Source organism: Rattus norvegicus, chromosome 15 (assembly GCF_021556685.1).
Source record: "Rattus norvegicus strain SHRSP/BbbUtx chromosome 15, alternate assembly SHRSP_T2T, whole genome shotgun sequence".
Taxonomy (NCBI): Eukaryota; Metazoa; Chordata; class Mammalia; order Rodentia; family Muridae; genus Rattus; species Rattus norvegicus.
In genome coordinates, this window is record NC_141548.1 from 46,298,314 (window position 1) to 46,322,305 (window position 23,992).

At 38.6% G+C, this 23,992-nt stretch overlaps 1 long non-coding RNA gene across 2 annotated transcripts in view; it reads right to left on the minus strand.

The window, feature by feature from the left end:
- LOC120097024 (uncharacterized) overlaps positions 1–23,731 on the minus strand; it is a 93,750-nt gene extending 70,019 nt beyond the window's left edge. For both annotated transcript variants that reach the window (NR_190644.1, NR_190645.1), the window contains exons 1-2: positions 23,565–23,731; positions 18,388–18,587 (exon numbers count right to left, since the gene is read on the minus strand). This is a non-coding gene — a long non-coding RNA (uncharacterized LOC120097024). The remainder of the gene's footprint in view (positions 1–18,387; positions 18,588–23,564) is intronic.
- Between the last annotated feature and the right edge of the window lie 261 nt (positions 23,732–23,992).

Below are 23,992 nucleotides of genomic sequence, written 5' to 3' on the forward strand. Positions count from 1 at the left end.
TGCTGTGCACATTACAGTTTGCTTGCAGGAATGGGAATCCAAAAAGTCTAATTCCAGAAGCATTTGCTTATGAGGCTTGGACTGGAGATACTGAGGTGAATGGCATAGTCACTTCCCTCAAGACACTCTCAGTCTGAATGATGAGAACAGAGAGTGGCTTGGGAGTTATGATTTGTTGAGATTAAAGTTTCTTGATCTGTTTCCCTTTTTATCTGAGAAAATTCCAAGTGACCCCAAGTACACAGATTTATTCAATAAATATGCAAATGAAACACTTCTGCACAAAAAATTGGAAAGGCATTTATTTTTTTAACAACTTCTTTGGCTTACATATAATTTACTATTTACTAAAGAGAAAATCAAATTTGTATGCAAATGTGATATAATTATTTGTTCATCTTGACTTTAAAAATTTAAAGATTGACTGGGTACTAGATACTGCAGGATATAGAACATATTTGACATTTTTCCAAGTTAACCAATATTTTTATTTAATAATCATCAGTGCTGGGAATTCTACTGCACATAAGCATGTTACACAAAATGGCATAATTATGTTTAGAAACATTTCAGAAATTATTCAATGAACTCATATCAATTTTTAAAAGATTCTAATCCAATGTAATTTAAACATACAGTAATTTGATACTAATATATCAGTATATGACAGGAAGGAAATGTTGAATATTTTTCTTTTCTATTATTAAGCCACTATACTTACATAAAAGCAAAAAACCTGTGTCGCAATAAAACTTGTATAACAGACAATATTCTTTTTTAAAAAAAGATTTATTTATTTATTATATATAAGTACACTGTAGCTGTCTTCAGAGGCACCAGAAGAGGGCATCAGATATCATTAGAGATGGTCGTGAGCCACTATGTGGTTGCTGGGATTTGAACTCAGGACCTCTGGAAGAACAGTCAGTGCTCTTAACCACTGAGCCATCTCTCCAGCCCCTAACAGACAATATTGTTAAATAGATTCCATAAGACTCATGTGTATGGGAAACTTACAAGGTTTAGGAAGCACAATTTACAAGTTTCTGGAAGCTCCTGAAACTTACAACGTCCACTAGGTCCCTTTACAGGTTTAAATAAGTACAATTAAGAGCAGGAGAGAGAAGTCTCCTTGACTACAGCAGAAAGGTTTCAGGCAGTGGTTGTCAGTGTACGTTGCATGGCCTCAAAGTGTACTCAGTAAGACGTGCTCATGGTGTTTGTCCAGAACCAAGGTTGCAATGAAGCTGTATGTACAATGAGCAGACTTGGACCACCTTATATTCATAATGTCTTTGGTTTGAAAAAGTTTTGGTTGTATTGCATTCAGAAACCTTGCACTGCTGGGCAAAATAAAAGACTAGGTTTATGATCTGCAAGAGATGAGCTATTCAGAGAAGTTTTTTAGAATAGCAAGAGAGAACTGCTTGGAGAACTGTCTCAAGCAGAAAATAGAGCAAGAACTTTCTGGAGATCTCCAGAGAAAGCAGAACAGAGGGAAATGAATCTGGAAGGCTGTCACATAGGTCATCACTTGGACGCACAATTTGACTTCAAGTCATTTGTTTCAGTATTCTCAAACACCCCTTCTCTCATGACTCTTCTCCAAGCCAAGGCTAGTCCTTGGCATACTGGTTTTGTGTTTGCCCTTTGATACCGAGAGAAAGGGCAGTAGTCTTACTCTGAGACTATGCCCCTCAAAAGATTGTTGTCCAGTATCTTTGGAAAAATAACTCGGGTTTTATGTCTATTGTCTTTTCCTTTCCTTTTCACAAACCTACTGAGAAAGGATCATCATTGTCACGATTTTACACTTGAGATAAAAATCATATACAGAATAATTAGTCTAAGGTCTAATGGAGAGGACATCAGAGCTGAGGCTTAGACTTCATTATCTGTGTTTCCTGCAGCAAACTTCTCCCAGGGCTCACTCAGTGTTGGTTCAGAGAACCTTTTAATATTTTAGACCTTAATTTGGTCCTGTAATCTGGAATTCGTGAGCACTGATCTGTTGGTTTGTCTTGTACACTGGAGATTATTTTGTTGTCCCAAGCAGAGCAGGTGCAAGTCGGCCCTTGGTGTGTCTGGGCACCCTGCTCCTATTCGTGCTGCCTTTAGCAGACTAAGAGTCCTTGTTTTACAATGTGTGAACAGCAGTGTGTTTACACTTCCAGTACTGATGCATGGTTTCCCTCATTGCTACTTGTCCCTCTGGTCATCTGGTGATTTTAGGAATGAAAGTGGCTGGAATGTTTTTATTGAAGATGATACTATTTTAGGAAGCCCCTTGATCTCTTTTTAAAATTCCTTTAAGGTATCTTAGTGAACTTCCACATTCTACCATTCATTTTAAGATCCCAGGTTTTCAGTGGTGTGCCGTTGAGTACTCTCTTGACTAATTCACCCTGGGAGCTAGTTATCACATAGATTCCTTTCTTATTTTGATAGGCAGGTGGCTAGTTCAGATTTTTATTCTGCTTTGACATATGATGAGTGAGAAACTATTAATTGATGTTGGTCACAGGTGCCATAGTAGAGAGAGAAGCTCACCCTGGTGCTAAGCCTTCATTTTCTGAAGGAACAGAGGGGTTCATCCTTCTTGGGAAGACAGACACCTGGCTAGCTCGCTCCAGTTACTTTATTCAGATATTATACAAGGTTAATTGGGCCGGGATAGGTTCCAACTACAAAATTATCTTGTTTATCTTGCCCATGAGAACAGACAATCCACATAAATCTCAGTCTTTTTTTTATTATGTTTAGTCATAATCTCAAAACAATTTCTCAGCCTCTACTGGTTAACCCAAATATAACCAAAGCTTTGCTTAAATATTTCACTCAAAGTCGAGCACAAATTTCACACATTTCATACAAGAATTTTATTTGTTTGTTTATTTATTTATTTATTTATTTATTTATTTATTTATTTATTTATTTATGGGTTTTTCAAGACAAGGTTTCTGTGTGTAACTTTGTCTGTCCTGGAACTCACTTTGTAGACAAGGCTGGTCTCGAGCTCAGAGACCTGCCAGTGACTGCCTCCTGAGTGCTAGGATTAAAGGCATCTTTAAAAGATGTTTTAAAGAGCAATTTTATGTTCCCAGCAGAATTAAGAGTTCAGACAGATATTTGTCATATATCATAACGCCTGTCCATGTACACACTGCACACACACACACACACACACACACACACACACACACACACACACACCCACACACACCAATCAATATGCCAGAGTGGTACATGCTTGCAACTGATGGACTTACACTCCTATACTTTTACCACTGAAGGACCACAGTTTACACTATTCAGACTCAGTGCTGGTGTTGTATATATTATGGATTTTGACAAATCCACAATGACATGGATTCACCATGACAGTATCACCTAGAATAGTAACACTGTCCTAAAACCCTGCTGTGCTCTGCCTGCTCGTCTTCATCCCAAATCTCTGTCTGGCAGCAATGGAGCTTTCACTGTCTTCAGAGTTCTACCTTTTCCAGAACACCATTTGGTTGGAAGTCATAGATTTTTGAACAAATAAACAAATCTTCCTTTGTTAGATAAGTAATGGCAGTCTGAATTTTCAGTCTGATGCTTTTAAGGCATGAAGATAATTTGCACAGGCAGATAGGCTCTCTCCTTATCTTTCCTTATCTATGGATGAAGAAAACATCCTTTTTGGTTATTGTGGAAAACACTTAAGGGACAGAAATTATTATCTAGTTGTATGACATGAACGTCCTTTTGTTCCTTTCCTGTAACTTGAGGTGCTTGCATCTGATTAGCTCTTCTTCCTTTCAAATTGCCTTAATTTTAGTTGTAAGAGATTAAATATGCTTATTTTGCCTCAAGAAAGTGGAAAGAAATTGAATAGAGTTTCTGCTTGGGAAACTAGAAAGCAAAAAGGTAACAGTGTAGGGACAAATCTTTGTGTAAAGAGTTACGTTATAACTCAACCTTATATTTGAATATCATAGACTGGCCATCTGGGAAACTTCCATGCTAACAGCCCATGACCTTTAAAGGCTATGGAAGAAAGAAAGGGGGTGGAGACCAGCGCACTTCATTAGCATCTCTTGCACTCTTACTAATATAGATTTTCATTTTCCCTAAGAGCAGCCCATAAACTCTGTGTAGCAGAAGATATTTGACAAGTCATAAAAGTACTTTCATAACACACAAAGCTGATGTGAGGGGACAGAGAGTCTAGGTGGAATTAAACCTAGATTGGGAAGCTGAAATTCATCATCAGCTGTTCTTGAAGCTTAGCACATTATAAATTTATGCGCTGCATATGGCGAGTGGGGGTGAATTGGAGACTCTAGCGAGCCATACTTCCTGCACATGAGCATATTCCTTTCCTTGCAGAGAAGCAAAGTGTGTAGCTGAAAAAGCAAAAGCAGTTGCACTCATTTTAGAATTAATTTCTGCGATATAGCATGGATATTAAGATGTCCAACATCTTTTCCAACAGTTGCAGCTTTCTCCATGTTTGGTCCAGGTGGGATGCTCAAGGGGATTCCAGGGACTGCAGCAAAACAGTCAAACAACAGAAGAGTCTGCTTGGATATATTCGAATCTCTTTGCAAATCAAAGTATATTGAATGCCCAAGTTTGGCAATAACAAAAAATCATGCATTAAGGTAGACCAAGATTTATATAAGGGAATGATAAGAAAAATCTCTGAACCTAAAATAATTTGAGGGCCAAGAAATAATGATTTGTCATTTGTGTCTCATTCTAATGAAAATTGGTAAGCGAGAACTCCTGGGTGCATTTGATACCTTGAGGTCCTGCTGAGAATGCAGCTTCTGGTTCTCTATATACACCCAATTCTGGAGCAGAGGGAATAAAAGCATGCATACCACAATAATGAGATTACTGGGACAGCTCCCAAATTGAGACAGCTGAGCCAAATCGATAGACGCATTTTTCTTTCCTTTAAAGTTGCTGAGCCCATTAGAAAGACTAATATACTTCATGGTTAGACCCTGAGAACTTAGAGAGCATGTGTCAAGCTCCCTCTTGCATTTGGCAAATTAAAAATTTAAATGCAGGGATGATTCCAAAATGCAACTACACCATCAAAATAACAGTTTCCCTAGAATAAGCATCCCTAGTTCTCGTTTAAAAAATGCTTTTACTCGTTTTTGAATGTGCGAACTGCCCATAGGTGTTTGACTGATCTGCTGCAGTAGGATGGACCATCACACAGGCTAGAGCAAAGGGCAGAGACCTGTGAGTAGCATAGAGTATAGTTTAGAGTGAAGACCCCATCTGCATTGACTGTGTTCACTCTGCAGAGTGAAACAAGTGGACCTCCTTCTCTTCTGTGAAACATTACAAAGCAGGGGAGGACAAAACCTAGAAATTGTTTTGGAGAAATAATGACATGGATATATGTATTTAGTTCAAAGGTATTCTCTTCGACATGTTGACAATTAAATCAAATTGCAACAATTAAAAGGCAATATTTACTGGGAAAGGATTGCTTAAATTAACTTCGATAGAGTAAGCAAAAAATAAAGATATAGTTAACTAAATTTACATTTAGAGGACACTTCATGTAATGGAAAAAGACCCAAGATATAGCTTTGATTTTATTAATAAGCTGGAGAGATGACTCTGTGGCTACCAGCATTTACTGCTCTTGTAGAGGACTGAGATTCGGTTCCCCACATCAACATAAGGCAGTCCAAGTCATTTGTAACTCTAGTTCTATATCATCTGAGGCTGTCTTCTGACCTCTGCAGGCCCCTACACAAGCATGGTACGTAGAAACTAACACATAGACATAAATGGTCTCCTGGCCTATGACTATAGTCTTAGTGATCTGGAGGCAGAGAAAAGTGCACCTCTATAAATTTTAGACCAGCCTGGGCAGCACAGTAAAGCCTTGTCTTTAAATATGTAATGCATGTGATTTGTGAGTTCTCAAACTAGGTATGGTTTTTATATAGGATCATTTATTTATGGTGTATGTTTATTTTTATTGCTTTTGCTCCAGAATAACTTCTCTATATGGGTCATACACAAAACAGAGACACACACATGGATGAACACACACATAGAAAAGGCCATTAACTAGGTGTGGGTAGTAAGTCAAGTGTGCACAGAAAAGAGCCTTAATTAAACCGTGGCTGCACAATCTAAGCAGCTTGTCTAAGGATTAGATTTATTCCTTTGTTTCATCCCTGTCTCACCAAGGTCTCTTAGAAATGTGGGGCTTGTTTCACAGAGAATAAAACTAAACAGTGTTTCATAAAGTAGCAGAAGATGCTGAGTCATTCTTCAGTTGAACAAAAGAATATTCTAGCACATGTATCAGTATTATGGAGAGGGAGAGGGGCAGGGGAAGAGGGAGAGGGAGAGGGAGGGAGAGGGGGAGAGAGAAAGAGAGATCATAGTTTCAGTGATGTCTTGAAGCATATGTTATGAAATGAGTGTGAAAAGAGCCACGAAAGAGGAGACGGCAGTCCAAAACTGGGTCAGGTCACAGAGATACATAAGGAGCGAAATAGCCAGAGAATTTTACAGTCAATGCTAGACAATTCTTGATAGACAACGGCAAGGTCATGTTGGTACTACTGTCATGGAAGAACACTTCCTTTACTTTCACAACTTGCACAGAGAAGCAGGTGCAGGGATGGGCTGCACACAGCATCTGACATCAGCCACACCGGGTTTAAATCATGGCTTCACTGCTTACTGATCATGTGACCTTCGTTGGCTTCATTCTCTCAGGTTTCATTCTTCATGGTTTGACTGGCTGTAGCCATCCTTAGAATGTTCCCAATACAGTTGCATACTCCCTGTACTCACACAATGAGCAATGGTTACCAATACCCCATGGAGATAGAAATAGAAAATGCACATTTGTTGACATCACCATTTCTGTCTATATAAAGTTCCATATTATAAAATAAAGAGAATGAACAACACACTTTCCCTATGCCCAAACAATCTCTGGTTTGTGGGGTAGCAGATGTAAGAGGAGATGGTGCTAGTATTTTCAGCATGAAGATGCCCAATCTCAGAGGCTGGGAAGATGATTCAGTAGTTAAGAGCAGTGGGTACTTCCAAAATGGACTGATATTTGGTTCTCAGCACCCAAGGTGGGTGGGTGGTTCTAGATCCAGGGGATCAGAAATACTCCTCTAGTATCTAAAGACCCCCCTTCCACATATACATGTGGGAGTGTGCGCACGCACACACACACACACACACACACACACACACACACACACACACACACACAGACACCCCTACACACATAACTAAGAGAAAAATGAGCAGCCTCCTAAGCCACACTGGACTCGATTTGTTTGTTTTGCCTTCTTTCAGGGCCCAGGGGAGGATGGCTACCCAGATGGAGTCGGTCGCCTGCCTTGTTTCCATGGAGGAAAAAAGTAGCACACATTTGTTTAGCTTCTATTCCGAAGTTCACTGTAGAATTAAAATTTTTTATTTGTTGCAGCTGGGTCTGGCAGGGAAGAACATAGTCATAACTGTCCATTGGCAAATTAAAAATGTTATTCTGTTATTTTTGTTTTCTTTAAGACATGCTGTGCATTAAAAAAGTCACTCTTTAAAAAAGTCCTTCTATTTCCAAATGTTGAAAAAATTAGTATACAGAGAAATGTTGTTTGAAGCTCAAAAAAACAAATAAAAAAACTAAAGCAAAAAAAAAAAAAACTCCAAAAAACAAAAAACAACAACCAAAACCAAATCCCAAACGGTTATCTTGCAGTTGCAGTGTTCTATTACATATTCCAAAACTATTTGCATTTATTTTAGTTTTTTGTCATTCTTGTGAATTGGCCAAAAGCAACAGTGTTCACTTCATCAACTACTAATAAAAAATAAATACCTGGGGTTGGGGATTTAGCTCACTGGTAGAGTGCTTGCCTAGCAAGCGCAAGGCCCTATGTTCGGTCCTCAGGTCCAGAAAAAAAAAAATAAACACCTGAGGTCCAGTGATAGTCTTCAAAGCCACATAAGGTGGGATAACTGGTTTAGGATCCGGGACTCTTAACTGTCTAACTGTATTATCTCCACTCCAACCCAAACATGTTTTAAGGTCTAGGATGATGCATCTGAAAATAGAATCATGGAAGGAGAACTCTAGTTTTCAGATTGCTTGGGTGAGGTTTTATGGAAAGTCATTTGTTTCAGTTAAGTCTTAATTGTAGGCTATCTCTCACACCAGGGTTCCCTGCATCCCACACACTGCTGGCTCACTCCCCTCCAGAGACATCATGCAACATGGCAGAGAGTTTAAACACTTCTCATCCTGCTGGACTACTTTAGTACCAGAAGCTCATAGGAGCCCTTGTTTCTTTAATGCACTGATGCCCTCTGACTGCACATTGCAGCCTGGCTCTGTGGCTCCCTGGTATTCATGGCAATACTCCTTTTGTTTAGTGCACAAGAGGACAGTTCATGAATAAAGTTGAAGGTCTCAGAAGTGCAGGTGTGAAGCATGGGCTGCAAAGCTGTTGGTAGCTGATGTTGAATAACTCCATAGCAACAGTGGCACCTCTGCTGGGATTCAGAGAACCTAGAGTATTGTTTTCTTACCTCTTTTCCAGATGAGCAAAGACATGGTTTTTGTTATAGCATCTAGTGTAGTGTCCATATAATCAAAAGAGAGAATTATAGAAATTTCCATCCTCAAAGCTTGAATCACTTCAAAGATAGTTTCTTCCAAAGAAAAGCCATTATAAACTCAAGAACTTGAATATAATTTACATTTATTTATTTATATACATATATATTTAAAAATAATTTAAATATAAATGAATTTTTATTTTTGGTATTATAAGCTATTATTTTTATTCAATATGAAATCACTCTCTAGAGAATTAATTATAGTCCACCCACATAAATATTTTTATTAAAAATAGCACACATTAGAATTTTAGTTTTAAACCATCACACACATATACTCATTGACAATGTAATAGTAATTAATATATAAGTTTGAAAAAGGCACAGAGAAGAAAATAAACACTTGTAATTATATAACAAAAGGGGAATTTTTGTTAACTTTTTGACAACATTGTCAGAGGACCTTTTGTTTCTGTCAAGTCTTTTTATGTAGTTAGATCTTGCTAAATATCATGTCCAAATTTGTATTTATCAAATCAGAAGTTAAATATATATGTATATATATATATATTGTATACATTATTTTTCTTCTGACATATTTTTTTTAAATAGTGGTTGTCAATGACACACGAGAGAGGGAGCCGATATTGGTCCTCTTAGTACAGAACTCTAAGTGGGATTGCTGAGAGTGGGTAGTTGTTTTGAGCCACAACCACTTTAGCATAACATAAATTTTGGATGGCAATCATCTCCAAATGAATTTGATATATTTAGCCTGTATTTAGGTTCATGTGCCATTTTACCAAGTACCACAGAAAACTGAATAGGCACAATCATGTATGGGCATGGTTCTCTATAACTTATTTTCTAATTCATGAATTTTCTCTGGTAGTCTTCCATTACATAACTTCTTTCTGTCTCTCTGCCTTTTTGTCTTTCTAACTTATTTTCTAATGCATGAGTTGTTTTCTGTGAAATCTTCCTTCACATTATTATACTGCTAATTACACATTCCCTTCTTTTTTTTCTGAGGAAACTCCCTTTTAAGCCATGACTAATCTCTAACTGGGCTACACCAATCAAGCGTAAAGCTTTGCCATGAGGAACCAAGTTGTTTTCTTTGGTTATAGTGATTGCCGATATACAACCGGAATCAGAAACTCTCAAGGGGAAGTCTCAGCTATGCTACTTAGAATTGGGGGCTCTAATTTGGGTATAGTTGGCCTCCTACTATCCCAGGCTATAGATTCATGTGCTAGAATCTTGAATCTGAATGGTGAAACTGTTGTTAAGAGGTAGCACTCAATCTCGCACTCCCTGCCTCCAGCTCACTGCTCCCAAACCCCGTGGGAGAGAGATCTCACCACCAAGAGAGGTGGGCACTCCTGAGACCGCAGAGTGGAAGAGACCACCAAAACTGCCCACCCCTGCCCACATACCTGGCCCAAGAGGAAATTGTATAAGGCCTCTGGGTTCCCATAGATAAGGGCACAGGAGCAGCAGGTCCCTGTGTCTGAGACACTGGCAGAACCTGAAGGGACCGACCAGATAAACAGTTCTCTGCACCCAAATCCCGTGCGAGGGAGAGCTGGGCCTTCAGAGAGGCAGACACGCCTGGGAAACCAGAGGAGACTACACTCTGCCCACATCTCTGACTCCAGAGGAAAACACCAAACGCCATCTGGAACCCTGGTGCACAGAAGCTCCCAGAAGGGGTGGCGCAGATCTTCCTGGTTGCTGCCTCCACGGAGAGCTCATAAGCAACACCCCACAAACAAACCTGAGCCTCGGGACCACAGGTAAGACAAACCTTCCAGCTCCAAGCGACCTGCCTGGTAAACTCAAAACACAGGCCCACAGGAACAGCTGAAGACCTGTAGATAGGAAAAACTACATGCCTGAAAGCAGAACACTCTGTCCCCATAACTGGCTGAAAGAAAACAGGAAAACAGATCTACAGCACTCCTGACACACAGACTTATAGGACAGCCTAGCCACTGTCAGAAATAGCAGAACAAACTAACACTAGAGATAATATGATGGCAAGTGGCAAGCACAGGAACCCAAGACTACATGGCATCATCGGAGCCCAATTCTTCCACCAAAGCAAACACGTAATATCCAAACACATCAGAAAAGCAAGATCTAGTTTCAAAATCATATCTGATCATGATGCTGGAGGACTTCAAGAAAGACATGAAGAACTCCCTTAGAGAAACACAGGAAAACATAAATAAACAAGTAGAAGCCTACAGAGAGGAATCACAAAAATCCCCGAAAGAATTCCAGGAAAACATAAACAAGTAGAAGCCTATAGAGAGGAATCACAAAAATCCCTGAAAGAATTCCCGGAAAACACAATCAAACAATTGAAGGAATTAAAAATGGAAATAGAAACAATCAAGAAAGAATACATGGAAACAACCCTGGATATAGAAAACTAAAAGAAGAGATAAGGAGCTGAAGATACGAGCTTCATCAACAGAATACAAGAGATGGAAGAGAGAATCTCAGGAGCGGAAGATTCCATAGAAATCATCGACTTAAATGTCAAAGATAATGTAAAGCGGAAAAAGCTACTGGTCTAAAACATACAGGAAATCCAGGACTCAATGAGAAGATCAAAACTAAGGATAATAGGTGTAGAAGAGAGTGAAGACTCCCAGCTCAAAGGACCAGTAAATATCTTCAACAAAATCATAGAAGAAAACTTCCCTAACCTAAAAAAAGAGATACCCATGAGGATACAGGAAGCCTACAGAACTCCAAATAGAAAAGAAACACCTCCTGCCACATAATAGTCAAAACACCAAATGCACAAAATAAAGAAAGAATATTAAAAGTAGTAAGGGAAAAAGGTCAAGTAACATATAAAGGCAGACATATCAGAATCACACCAGACTTTTTGCCAGAGACTATGAAAGCCAGAAGATCCTGGACAGATGTCATACAGACCCTAAGAGAACACAAATGGCAGCCCAGGTTACTGTATCCTACAAAACTCTCAGTTAACATGGATGGAGAAACCAAGATATTCCATGACAAAACCAAATTTACACAATATCTTTCTACAAATCCAGCACTACAAAGGATAATAAATGGTAAAGCCCAACATAAGGAGGCAAGCTAAACCCTAGAATAAGCAAGAAACTAATCGTTTTGATAACAAAACAAAGGGAAGAAAAGCACACAAACATAACCTCACATCCAAATATGAATATAACAGGAAGCAATAATCACTATGCCTTAATATCTCTCAACATCAATGGTTTCCGCTCCCCAATAAAAAGGCATAGATTAACAAACTGGACCCTGCGTTCTGCTGCCTACAGGAAACACACCTCAGAGACAAAGACAGACACTACCTCAGAGTGAAAGGCTGAAAAACCACTTTCCAAGCAAATGGTTGGAAGAAGCAAGCAGGAGTAGCCATTCTAATATCAAATAAAATCAATTTTCAACTAAGAGTCATCAAAAAAGATAAGGAAGGACACTTCATATTCATCAAAGGAAAAATCCACCAAGATGAACTCTCAATCCTAAACATCTATGCCCCAAATACAAGGGCACCTACATACATAAAAGAAACCTTACTAAAGCTCAAAACACACATTGCACCTCACACAATAATAGTAGGAGATTTCAACACCCCACTCTCATCAATGGACAGATCATGGAAACAGAAATTAAACAGAGACGTAAACAGACTGAGAGAAGTCATGAACCAAATGGACTTAACAGATATTTATAGAACATTCTATCCTAAAGCAAAAGGATATACATTCTTCTAAGCTCCTCATGGTACTTTCTCCAAAATTGACCATATAATTGGTCAAAAAATGGGCCTCAACAGGTACAGAAAGATAGAAATAATCCCATGTGTGCTATCAGACCACCACGGCCTAAAGCTGGTCTTCAATAATAATAAGGGAAGAACGCTCACATATACGTGGAAGTTGAACAATGCTCTATTCAACGATAACCTGGTCAAGGAAGAAATAAAGAAAGAAATGAAAGACTTCTTAGAATTTAATGAAAATGAAGGTACAACATACCCAAACTTATGGGACACAATGAAAGCTGTGCAAAGAGGAAAACTCATAGCTCTGAGTGCCTGCAGAAAGAAACAGGAGAGAGCATATGTCAGCAGCTTGACAGCACACTTAAAAGCTCTAGAACAAAAAGAAGCAAATACACCAAGGAGGAGTAGAAGGCAGGAAATAATCAAACTCAGAGCTGAAATCAGCCAAGTAGAAACAAAAAGGACCATAGAAAGAATCAACAGAATCAAAAGTTGGTTCTTTGAGAAAATCAACAAGATAGATAAACCCTTAGCCAGATTAACGAGAGGACACAGAGAGTGTGTCCCAATTAACAAAATCAGAAAGGAAAAGGGAGACATAACTACAGAATCAGAGGTAATTCAAAAAGTCATCAGGTCCTACTATAAAAGCCTTTATTCAACAAAACTTGAAAATCTTCAGGAAATGGACAATTTCCTAGACAGATACCAGGTACCGAAGTTAAATCAGGAACAGATAAGCCAGTTAAACAACCCCATAACTCCTAAGGAAATAGAAGCAGTCATTAAAGGTCTCCCAACCAAAAAGAGCCCAGGTCCAGACGGGTTTAGTGCAGAATTCTATCAGACCTTCATAGAAGACCTCATACCAATACTATCCAAACTATTCCACAAAATTGAAACAGATGGAGCACTACCGAATTCCTTCTATGAAGCCATTTCTTCAAAGAGTTAGACAGAACAATATGCAAATCAATCTGGAATAACAAAAAACCCAGGATAGCAAAAACTATCCTCAACAATAAAAGGACTTCTGTGGGAATCACTATCCCTGAACTCAAGCAGTATTACAGAGCAATAGTGATAAAAACTGCGTGGTATTGGTACATAGACAGACAGATAGACCAATGGAACAGAATTGAAAACCCAGAAATGAACCCACACACCTATGGTCACTTTATTTTTGACAAAGGAGCCAAAACCATCCAATGGAAAAAAGATAGCATTTTCAGCAAATGGTGCTGGTTCAAGTGGAGGTCAACATGTAGAAGAATGCAGATCAATCCATGCTTATCACCCTGTACAAAGCTTAAGTCCAAGTGGATCAAGGACCTCCACATCAAACCAGATACACTCGAACTAATTGAAGAAAAACTAGGGCAGCATCTCGAACACATGGGCACTGGAAAAAATTTCCTGAACAAAACACCAATGGCTCATGCTCTAAGATCAAGAATCGACAAATGGAATCTCATAAAACTGCAAAGCTTATGTAAGGCAAAGGACACTGTGGTTAGGACAAAACGGCAACCAACAGATTGGGAAAAGATCTTTACCAATCCTACAACAGATAGAGGGCTTATATCCAAAATATACAAAGAACTCAAGAAGTTAGACCGAAGGGAGACAAATAACCCTATTAAAAATGGGGTTCAGAACTAAACAAAGAATTCACTGCTGAGGAATGCCGAATAGCTGAGAAACACCTAAAGAAATGTTCAACATCTTTAGTCATAAGGGAAATGCAAATCAAAACAACCCTGAGATTTCACCTCACACCAGTGAGAATGGCTAAGATCAAAAACTCAGGTGACAACAAATGCTGGCGAGGATGTGGAGAAAGAGGAACACTCCTCCATTGTTGGTGGGATTCCAGAATGGTAAAACCATTCTGGAAATCAGTCTGGATGTTCCTCAGATAATTGGACATTGAACTACCTGAGGATCCAGCTATACCTCTCTTGGGCTTACCCAAAAATGCCCCAACATATAAAAAAGACACGTGCTCCACTATGTTCATAGCAGCCTTATTTGTAATAGCCAGAAGCTGGAAAGAACCCAGATGCCCTTCAACAGAGGAATGGATACAGAAAATGTGGTACATCTACACAATGGAATATTACTTGGCTATGAAAAACAATGACTTTATGAAATTCAGAGACAGATGGTTGGAACTGGAAAATATCATCGTGAGTGAGGTAACCCAATCACAGAAAAATGCACATTGTATGCACTCATTGATCAGTGGCTATTAGCCCAAATGCTTGAATTACCCTAGATGCCTAGAACACATGAAACTCAAGACTGATGATCAAAACGTGAATGCTTCACTCCTTCTTTAAAAGGGGGAACAAGAATATCCTTGGCAGGGATTAGAGAGGCAAAGATTAAAACAGAGACACAAGGAACACCCATTCAGAGCCTGCCCCACATGTGTCCCATACATATATAGCCACCCAATTAGACAAGATGGATGAAGCAAAGAAGTGCAGGCCGACAGGAGCCGGATGTAGATCTCTCCTGAAAGACACAGCCAGAATATAGCAAATACAGAGCCGAATGCCAACACTGAACTGAGAACGGGACCCCCGTTGAAGGAATCAGAGAAAGAACTGGAAGACCTTGAAGGGGCTGGAGACCCCTTATGAAAAACAATGCCAAGCAACTAGAGTTTCCAGGGACTAAGCCACTACCTAAAGACTATACATGGACTGACCCTGGACTCTGACCTCATAGGTAGCAATGAATATCCTAGTAAGATCACCAGTGGAAGGGGAAGCCCTTGGTCCTGCTAACACTGAACCCCCAGTGAACGTGATTTTTGTGGGGAGGGCAGCAATGGGGGGAGGGTGGGGAGGGGAACACCCATACAGAAGGGGAGGGGGGGATTAGGGGGATGTTTGCCCGGAAACCGGGAAAGGGAATAACATTCGAAATGTAAATAAGAAATTCTCAAGTTAATAAAAAAAAAAAGAAGAAAAAAAAAAGAGGTAGCACTCTGTGAGTGATTTGGTTGGTCACCAGGAATACTGCCATTGGAAGAGGTTGATATTAGCCTCATGGAATGGATTTGATCCCTTGTGCTAGGAAGACTGAGTCTGAGTTCTTCTGTTTCTTTGGTACATGATCTCTTCATCTCATATATTATTTCTACCATGAGTCCCTTACTGGAGCCAAGCCCACACTGGCGGTGCCACATTCTTGATTCCTCTCAATTGTGAACCAGTGCAGTTCTTCCTTTACCATGTATCCAGCTCTAGTTGGTGATTGCCACTGCTAATGGCATGAGATAATGTGTGGTCAGACATCACCCATGCCTGTGCATCCTTCAAAATGGAACATTGTGTTTATAGGATTTATGTAAGATAATATGGTCCATTTTAGGAGTTCAGTAGGTTGAACCCTTATAAACCAAACAATATTACTGTGGTAAGGATACTTCAAATTTATTCTCTCTTTATAGACAACTCATTGCTCTTGACAATAGCCACCAAGTGTGATGGTTAATCTTAAATCTCAAGTCTATGGGGCTAGAATCATCATAGAAACACACTTCTGAACTCATCAACGAAGGTATTTCCAGAAAGATTTAAATTCAATGAGAAGCCACACACTGAGTGTGGGCAGTACCATCCTGTATACTGGGACCCTGAACTGAATTAAAAGAAGAAAGTAAGATGACCACAAACATTCATTCACCTCTTTGATTCTTGACTATAGCTGCAATATAACCAGATAGAACTAGCTGCCTAGCTTCCCCACCATGATGGACTGTACACTCAATTCATCTATGAGCCAAAGTTAACCATTCCTTTCTAAATTGTTTTTTTTCAAGGTATTTTATCACAGCAAGGAGGACAGGAACATATAGATACTGACAATAACACAACTTTCTGAGTTACTCCCCATAAATGAGAATTTCTGTCTTTTGACCAACATTTCCACAACATACTCTTTTACCATAGCTCTGGCAAACACTACTTTGCTCTACACTTCTAAGAACTGACTTTATTTTGATTTGACATATAAATGAGGTTGCATGGCTTTGTCTTTCTGTACTCTATCTTTCTATCTCTTTCTCTCCATCTATCTATCTATCTATCTATCTATCTATCTATCTATCTATCTATCTATCTATCTACCTACCTATCTACCTATCTCTCTATTTCTCAGAATATCTTCTAGGCTCATGGTAGTCTTTCCTGAAATAACATATCTTTCATAAAGATAGCTATCAGGCCAATATGGGATACTTTTTATATATTTAATGGGTGACTCAAAGCCAGTTCATTCTGCTATACAGACAAGATTTATCAGAACCAGGAAATGTATGAGTTGGTTGCTAAAGATGACAAATGGTCAAAATTAAATTATACATGCTTTAAAATTAAATTATATCTTTAAAAGAAAATACTCAAAACCATAATCACTTTGCTATATTTTCTCCATTTCCTATGTTTCTGAAGTTACTTATGAATCTAGTACTGACACCATTGTAAATGAGTGTGATGCCGTGTGTGTGTGTGTGTGTGTGTGTGTGTGTGTGTTGCCTACTGTACACTGGTACATTGGTCTGTAAAAGAAAGTCTGACAAATTCCTTTGCTCTTTCACTGTTCCCATCAGTCTACGGATATGTTTTAATTATAGTTGTTCATCAAATGTAAAACTAAATGTTGGGGTTAAGAGTGCCAGAGCTCAGAAAAGTCAAGAAAACATCCTGGGGTCCATAATAGCTATGAAGAATGCTGTTTGAAAAATTATGCTAGTCACAGCTATGACAGATGCATTTATGTTTAAAACATTTGCATATATGTAGTCATATTTTTTAAGAGACTTATAAAATCTTCACTGATTAAAACATGGCTTATGGTAGAATCTTAGCAAACACAGGTTAATGACAACATTTTTCAGTTTTTAAAGATTTGTTTTATTTTAATTATGTGTATGGGGGTGGTACTAGGAGAAGGGGAGTGTACATCTGTGTACATTTGAGTACAGGTACTGGAAGATTCTAAAAAAGGAAGTTAGATTCCCTATACTTGGAGCTATAGGCAATTCTGAACCTCTCCATGGGTGCTGGGAACTGAATTCATATGTTCTGCAAGAGTACTATGTGCTTTTAACTGCTAAGCAACCTCTTAACCCTCAACAAGTGTTGACTGTGATTCTACATGTTTCCTATTTCACAGAAAGTTCCTCTAACAAGAGTGCTGGGATACTGTAGTGATCATGAGAGGAGAGTTTGAACGGGAGGAAAGAACTGGACAATAGACTCTGTTACTCTGTTTCATGAGCCAGCAATGTTCAGGGAGAGAGAGAGAGAAAGAGAGAGAGAGAGAGAGAGAGAGAGAGAGAGAGAGAGAGAGAGAGAGAGAGAGAGAGAGAGAGAGAGCCATAGACAGAGAGGTAAGAGACCCTCTTGTTTTTTGTTTATTTTTCATGTAGATTTTTGTTTTATGGAGAGGGACTTGTTTAAAGCTATCTTGAGTATTGTCTATTCTAACTTTAACTTGATTTGTCCTCTTAAGCAATAGAATTTCATCTTGACTCTGGTATTAGGATGTATCCTAACTTAGTTTTTTTTGTTTGTTGTTTTCCTTAGAAGCAATTTTGAATTGCCATTTTTCTACTTTGTGTGGGAGAAATGTTCACCTTATAAGCACTTGTGTTGAGTGTATTGGAAAGACTTGTTTTAAAGAAAAATGGTTTGCACATGACTTTCCCTTACCTCTGGATTTTCCTCATGTAGCATGTGAAATACCCATTTGCTGCAATTGCACACTATTGTAGGAGGTTTGCATATCAAATCAATAATATGGGTTACACAAAGAATTAAAAGGCATGATTTCATCACTATCTAGCCTCATTATATTGGGTCTCTTTACATGGGTTTCTATGAATGCCAAAATACACAATTTCAATTTCTTTTGCTGTGATGAGGAGAAAACAATGAATGAGCCAATCCTACCTTTCTCTTCCTTTATGCTCCTTGTAGTAATCAATGTTCATTCATTTCTAGAATTTGAGTGCATAAACCAAAATAGAGAGAAGGCTCTGTTGTCTGCTTTCCTCAATGTCCAGCTCTGTGTGCAGATAGCTTTAATGAATTCTCATGATAGCTCTGTAAGCACATAACTGTCTCCTTTCACAAATGAGGAAAGTTGAAACCTGGAAGATTACAGAGTGTAGGCCATGCTGAATGTGAATATAGCCATCTTACTTCAAGGATTTTTTACTACAACACAATTAGCTTCTGTTGATATTTAAAATTTTAAAAACCAAGTTGTAAGTATCACACTAATATTTGTTACCACTGTCTTACTGTAAGGAAGTAGCAAAATGAAACAGAAAATAAACAAACAACAACAATAAACAAAAAAAGGTGTGCAGAGAATCAAAAGACAGACTCAAATTGTCCATTCTTGAAACTGACTCTTAAAAAACTCATGCTATTGTTTAATTCATGTAAAAATTTGTACTAGTAATTCTTTTGCAAGTCAGGCATACAAACTAGAAGATTCTTAAATTTAGTTGACACTGCTCAAGTTTCCTTAAATGAGTTTCCTTATATTCCCCTGTTTCTCTTAAGGAAATATTGCATGTTTCCTTTATGAAGAAAAATGGATGTAAGTAGTAGGCAGGCAGCTCCAATCCCAGACTAATACAGGAATTGATGAATGCTTGTCCTCTTGATAAAGAACTGATTGCATTTTGTCCCAAATTATGTTAGAACAACATTTTATCATTTTCACTGTTTTGCACTGATTGATAGCAAGATGCTGTTATCATCAGTAAATGGTATTTTTCCTCTACTGAAAAAAAACAGGAAGGAAATCTAGATTTCTATATGGATGAGTCAGTCTTGGGGTGAGTCTGTGTCTCCTAATATTTATTACCATGTTTACTACATATCCTAAGATGCAAGTAATGGAGAGCCAAGTGCCCTGTGAAGAGGAGCAGCTGGGATGCTCTGACAAGGGCATGACCCCATGCTAGAGAAAGAGCCATAAGTCTAATCAGGGATTGCTTCCCAGGCTGCAGAGTCAAACTGTCTCCTAGAATTCTGCTAGAATTAATTTATCAAAGGAAGAGCAACCAACTACTGTGACCAGAGATTCTGCAGCAGTGGGGAATGCTCTGTAAATTATTTCTTTGCCTGCCATAAGGTTTGTATTTGTGTCTACATATTGAACCATGAAGTTTCATCATGACTCCTGTATAAATATCCTCTAGATATCTCTGAAAGGATGCCCAGAAACACCTGTGGGATTCTTAAGTTATCATTCAACTAATTTTAACTAATTGTATGGACTTTTGATTCTGTACCTGGCACTTGCAACATGCTTTGACATAACTTATTTTCTTATTGTGTTTTAATAATAAACTTATATATATACATATGCGCGCGCGCGCGCGCGCGCGCGCGTGTGTGTGTGTGTGTATGGTTATTTTTAAATGAGAAAATTGAGCCGAGGTCCAAGTTCACCCAGGTAGTAAGTGAACAAACCAATGAATGTTGCAACTTAGATATGTAGTACTCTGTAAGTTTACAACTGAACAGAGTCTCAAGCTTCCTTTTTCATAAATTAATATTCAAAGTCTGTGACTTATTCTGTGGTTGTCTTTCTCAATCCATCCTCTTTTCAGTCATTCTTGCAGTCATTGTTTTAGCAGACCATTTTATCAATCTGCACTTGAATTATTTGCAAAAGTTTTTCACATAGTAGTGTTTATACATTCATAAAACAGGAATCAAGTCAATTATTTCTTTACTTAAGATCCTTCAATCTGATTGTTTAGCTCTAGGCTTGCTCTTGGGTTTGAAGGACCCTTGAGGAACTTGAATGGAAACATTCAAGTGCCCCAAGACTAACCAGTTTGGAACCCTGTTCTACCAATTTCATCCCAATTGGATCTACCCACCATCAACCAGGGCATACCCTTCAGAGTAGGGTCCAACCCTTCAGAGTATGGTCCACTGAGGATGCAGCCTGAAAAGTGGGATCTACCTGAGGCACAGACAGCAGAGTCAGGTACCCTGATCTCCACTATCTGGCTAATGGCTTCCCCCACCTTTCAGAGAAAACCTGCTGCCATCAGGATCATACAGACAAACCCACGGAAATCCAGATGCCTAAAGAACAGTGTAAGAACACAATTAACAAGACCTAGGGCAATATGGAACCACCATAGCATAGCTATCCTGCTAAAACAAACCCTGGATATCCTAATGAAACTGAAGCACAAGGAGAGGATCTTAAAGATAATCTTACAAAGACAAAAGGGGACTTTAGAAAGGACATGAATAAATCCCTTAAGGAAAGACAGGACAATATATTCAAACAGTTAAAGACATTAAAAAATGAAACAAATAAATATAAAGAAATGCAAGAAAATGCAATCAAATAGGTGAAGGATATGAATAAAACTAAAACCTGAAAAAAGCAATAGAAGCAATAAAAAAACACAAACTGAGGTAATCCTGGTGATGAAAAACCTAGGAAAGAGAACATCACCAACAGAATAAAGAAGATGGAGGAGAGAATCTCAGCTGTAAATGATATTGTAAAAAATTGAGATACATGTGTCAAAGAAAATGCAAAATCTAAAAAGTACATGATAGAAAACATCCAAGAAATTTGGGACACCATGAAAAGACAAAACCTAAGAATAATAGGAATAGAAGAAGAAGGTTCCTAGCTCAAAGACTCAGAAATTATCCTCAGTAAAATCATAGAAGGAAAGTTCCATAACATTAATAAAAGAGATACTTACAAACATACAAGAAGATTATATAACACTAAACAGATTGGCCCCAAAAGGAAATTCTCCTCCCACATAATAATCAAAACACTAAATATACAGAACAAAGAATTTTGAAAGAAGTAAGGAGAAAGAGCCAAGTAACATATAAAGGCAGACCTATCAGAGTTACACCTGATTCTTCCTCTGAGAATCTAAAAGCTAGAAGGACTTGGACAGGTTTTGCAGACACTAAGTGACCAACCATGTCAACTCACCAAAATTTTCATTCACCATAGATAGAAAAACCAAGATATTCTATGACAAAACCAAAGTTAAACAATATCTTTCCACTAACCCAGTCATACATACTAGGAGAAAAACTCGAGCTCAATGCAGCTAATTATACTCAAGAAAAAAAGAAATAATTTCACACTATTAACACCAATAGAAGAGAAACACACACACACTCTCTCTCTCTCTCTCTCTCTCTCTCTCTCTCTCTCTCTCTCTCTCTCTCTCTCATTCAACCACCACCAATATAAAAATAACAGGAAGTAAATATCATTGGTCATTAATATCTCTCAATATCAAGAGACTCAATTTCCCAGTCAAAAGACACAAAATATCAAAATGGATTTATAAATAGCATTCATCATTCTGCTGCATATAATAAACACACCTCAGCAACCAAGCTATTATCTCAGTATAAAGACCTGATAAAAGGTTTTCAAAGCAAACAAACTCAAGAGACAGCCTGGAGTAGTCATTCTAATATGTAATAAAATAGGATGAAGGATATTCCATACTCCTCAAAGGAAAAATCCACCAAAAGGACATTTCAATTCTGAACATGTATGCCACAAATGCAAGACCACTCACATTTGTAAAAGAAACATTGCTAAATCACACATTGAACCCCAAACATGTGTGAGACCTCAACACCCCACTCTCACCAATAGACGAGTCATTGAGACAGAAACTAAACAGAGAAAAACTGGAAGTAATAGATGTCAAATGGAGCTAACAAAACACAAAAGCATATTCTTAGCATCTCACAGAACATTCTCCAAAATGTATTCTCCAAAACAATTACAAAGCAAGCCTCAACAGATATGAGAAGATTGAAATAACCCCATGCATCTTATCCAATCACAATGGATTAAAGCTGGACTTCAACGATAACAGAAACAACAGAAAGCCTACATATTCATAGAAACTGAACAACTCTACTCAATGATCACTGGGTGAGAAAAGAAATAAAGAAATTAAGAACTTTCTTGAATTTCATGAAAATGAGGGGAAAATGAGGGTACAACATACTCAAACTTATGAGACACTATGGAAGCAACACTAAGAGGAAAGTTCATAGCATAAAGTATCCTCATAAAGAAGTTGGAGAGTTCTCATATTAATGAATTAAAGACTGCAGATTCTAGAAAAATACACACCAAGGAGGAGTAGAAGGCAGGAAATAATAAAACTCAGGGCTGAAGTCAATCAATTAGAAACAAAGAGAACAATACAAAGAACTAACAAAACCAAATATTATTGGTAAAGAAACAGGAGAATTAATAGACTTGAATAAAAGAAAACTCAGAAATAAACACACTCACCTACAGATAATATCCAAAATTTACAAAGAATTCCAGAAGTCAGATACCAATAATCCAAATAACCCAATTATAAAATAGGGCACAGAGCCAAACAAATGATTCTTAACAGAGAAATCTCAAATATCTGAGAAGCACCTAAAGAAACGTTCAATATCCTTAGTGATCAGGAAAATGCAAATCAAAACAACTCTGAGATTCTACCTTACCCCCATCAGAATGGCTGAGATCAAAAAATCAAAGGACAGCACATGCTGACTAGGATGTGGAGCAAGGGTAATAGTCCTCCACTGCTGGTGGAAGTGCAAACTTGTACAACCACTGTGGAAACCAATTTGATAGTTTCTCAGAAGACTGGGAATAGTTCTACCTCAAGACCCAACTCTACCACTCCTGGCCATATACCCTAAAGATGCCCCACCATCCCACAAAGAATTAGTAGAGAGAGAAGGGAGATTGCTGTCGGTAGTGATGGTGGTGGTGGTGGTGGTGGTGGTGGTGGTGGTGGTGGTGGTGGTGGTGGTGATGGTGGTTGGCAATCTTTAGGACAAGCTAGAGACCAGAGGATCTCTGGGGGTGATTCTAGGTGAGACCCCTTGTAGTGGGGGATATGGATCTTGAAGTGACCACATCCTATAGCCAGGCAGGACTCCCAGTGGGGTTGGCTAAGAACAGCAACCCACCCACAAAACCTTTGACTCAAAATGTGTCCCACTAGGGAGTTGGAAAAAGGATTAAGGGACCCAAAGAGGACAGGGACTATACAGAAAAACCAGCAGAGTCAACTAACCTGGCCCATTGGAGGCTCCCAGAGACTTTATTACCAGCCAAGGAGCTAGCCCAGGCTGGACCTCAATCCCCTGCACATATCTAGCAGATGGGTAGGTTGGTCTTCATGCAGGTTCTGCAGCATCTGGAGCAGGGACTGTTTCTGTGTCTGTTGCCTGCCTGCCTGTGGATTCTAAACGGACCTGGCCCAATTGGAACTTTAAGTATGGGGGCGGAGGTTGGATGTTGGATGGAAGATAGAGAAAGGGAAGGTAGAATGGGGGAGGACTTGCATGAAAAGAGGAAGGGCTGATATTGGGTTGTAAAGTTGAATAAACAAATCCTTCAATCTAAGGTGACTGTGTAGACAACAGTACAACCAAGTCCAAACTCAGATGGCCATTGTGACTATTTACAATGTAGTCACAATATTTCTTTATTGCTCTGCTC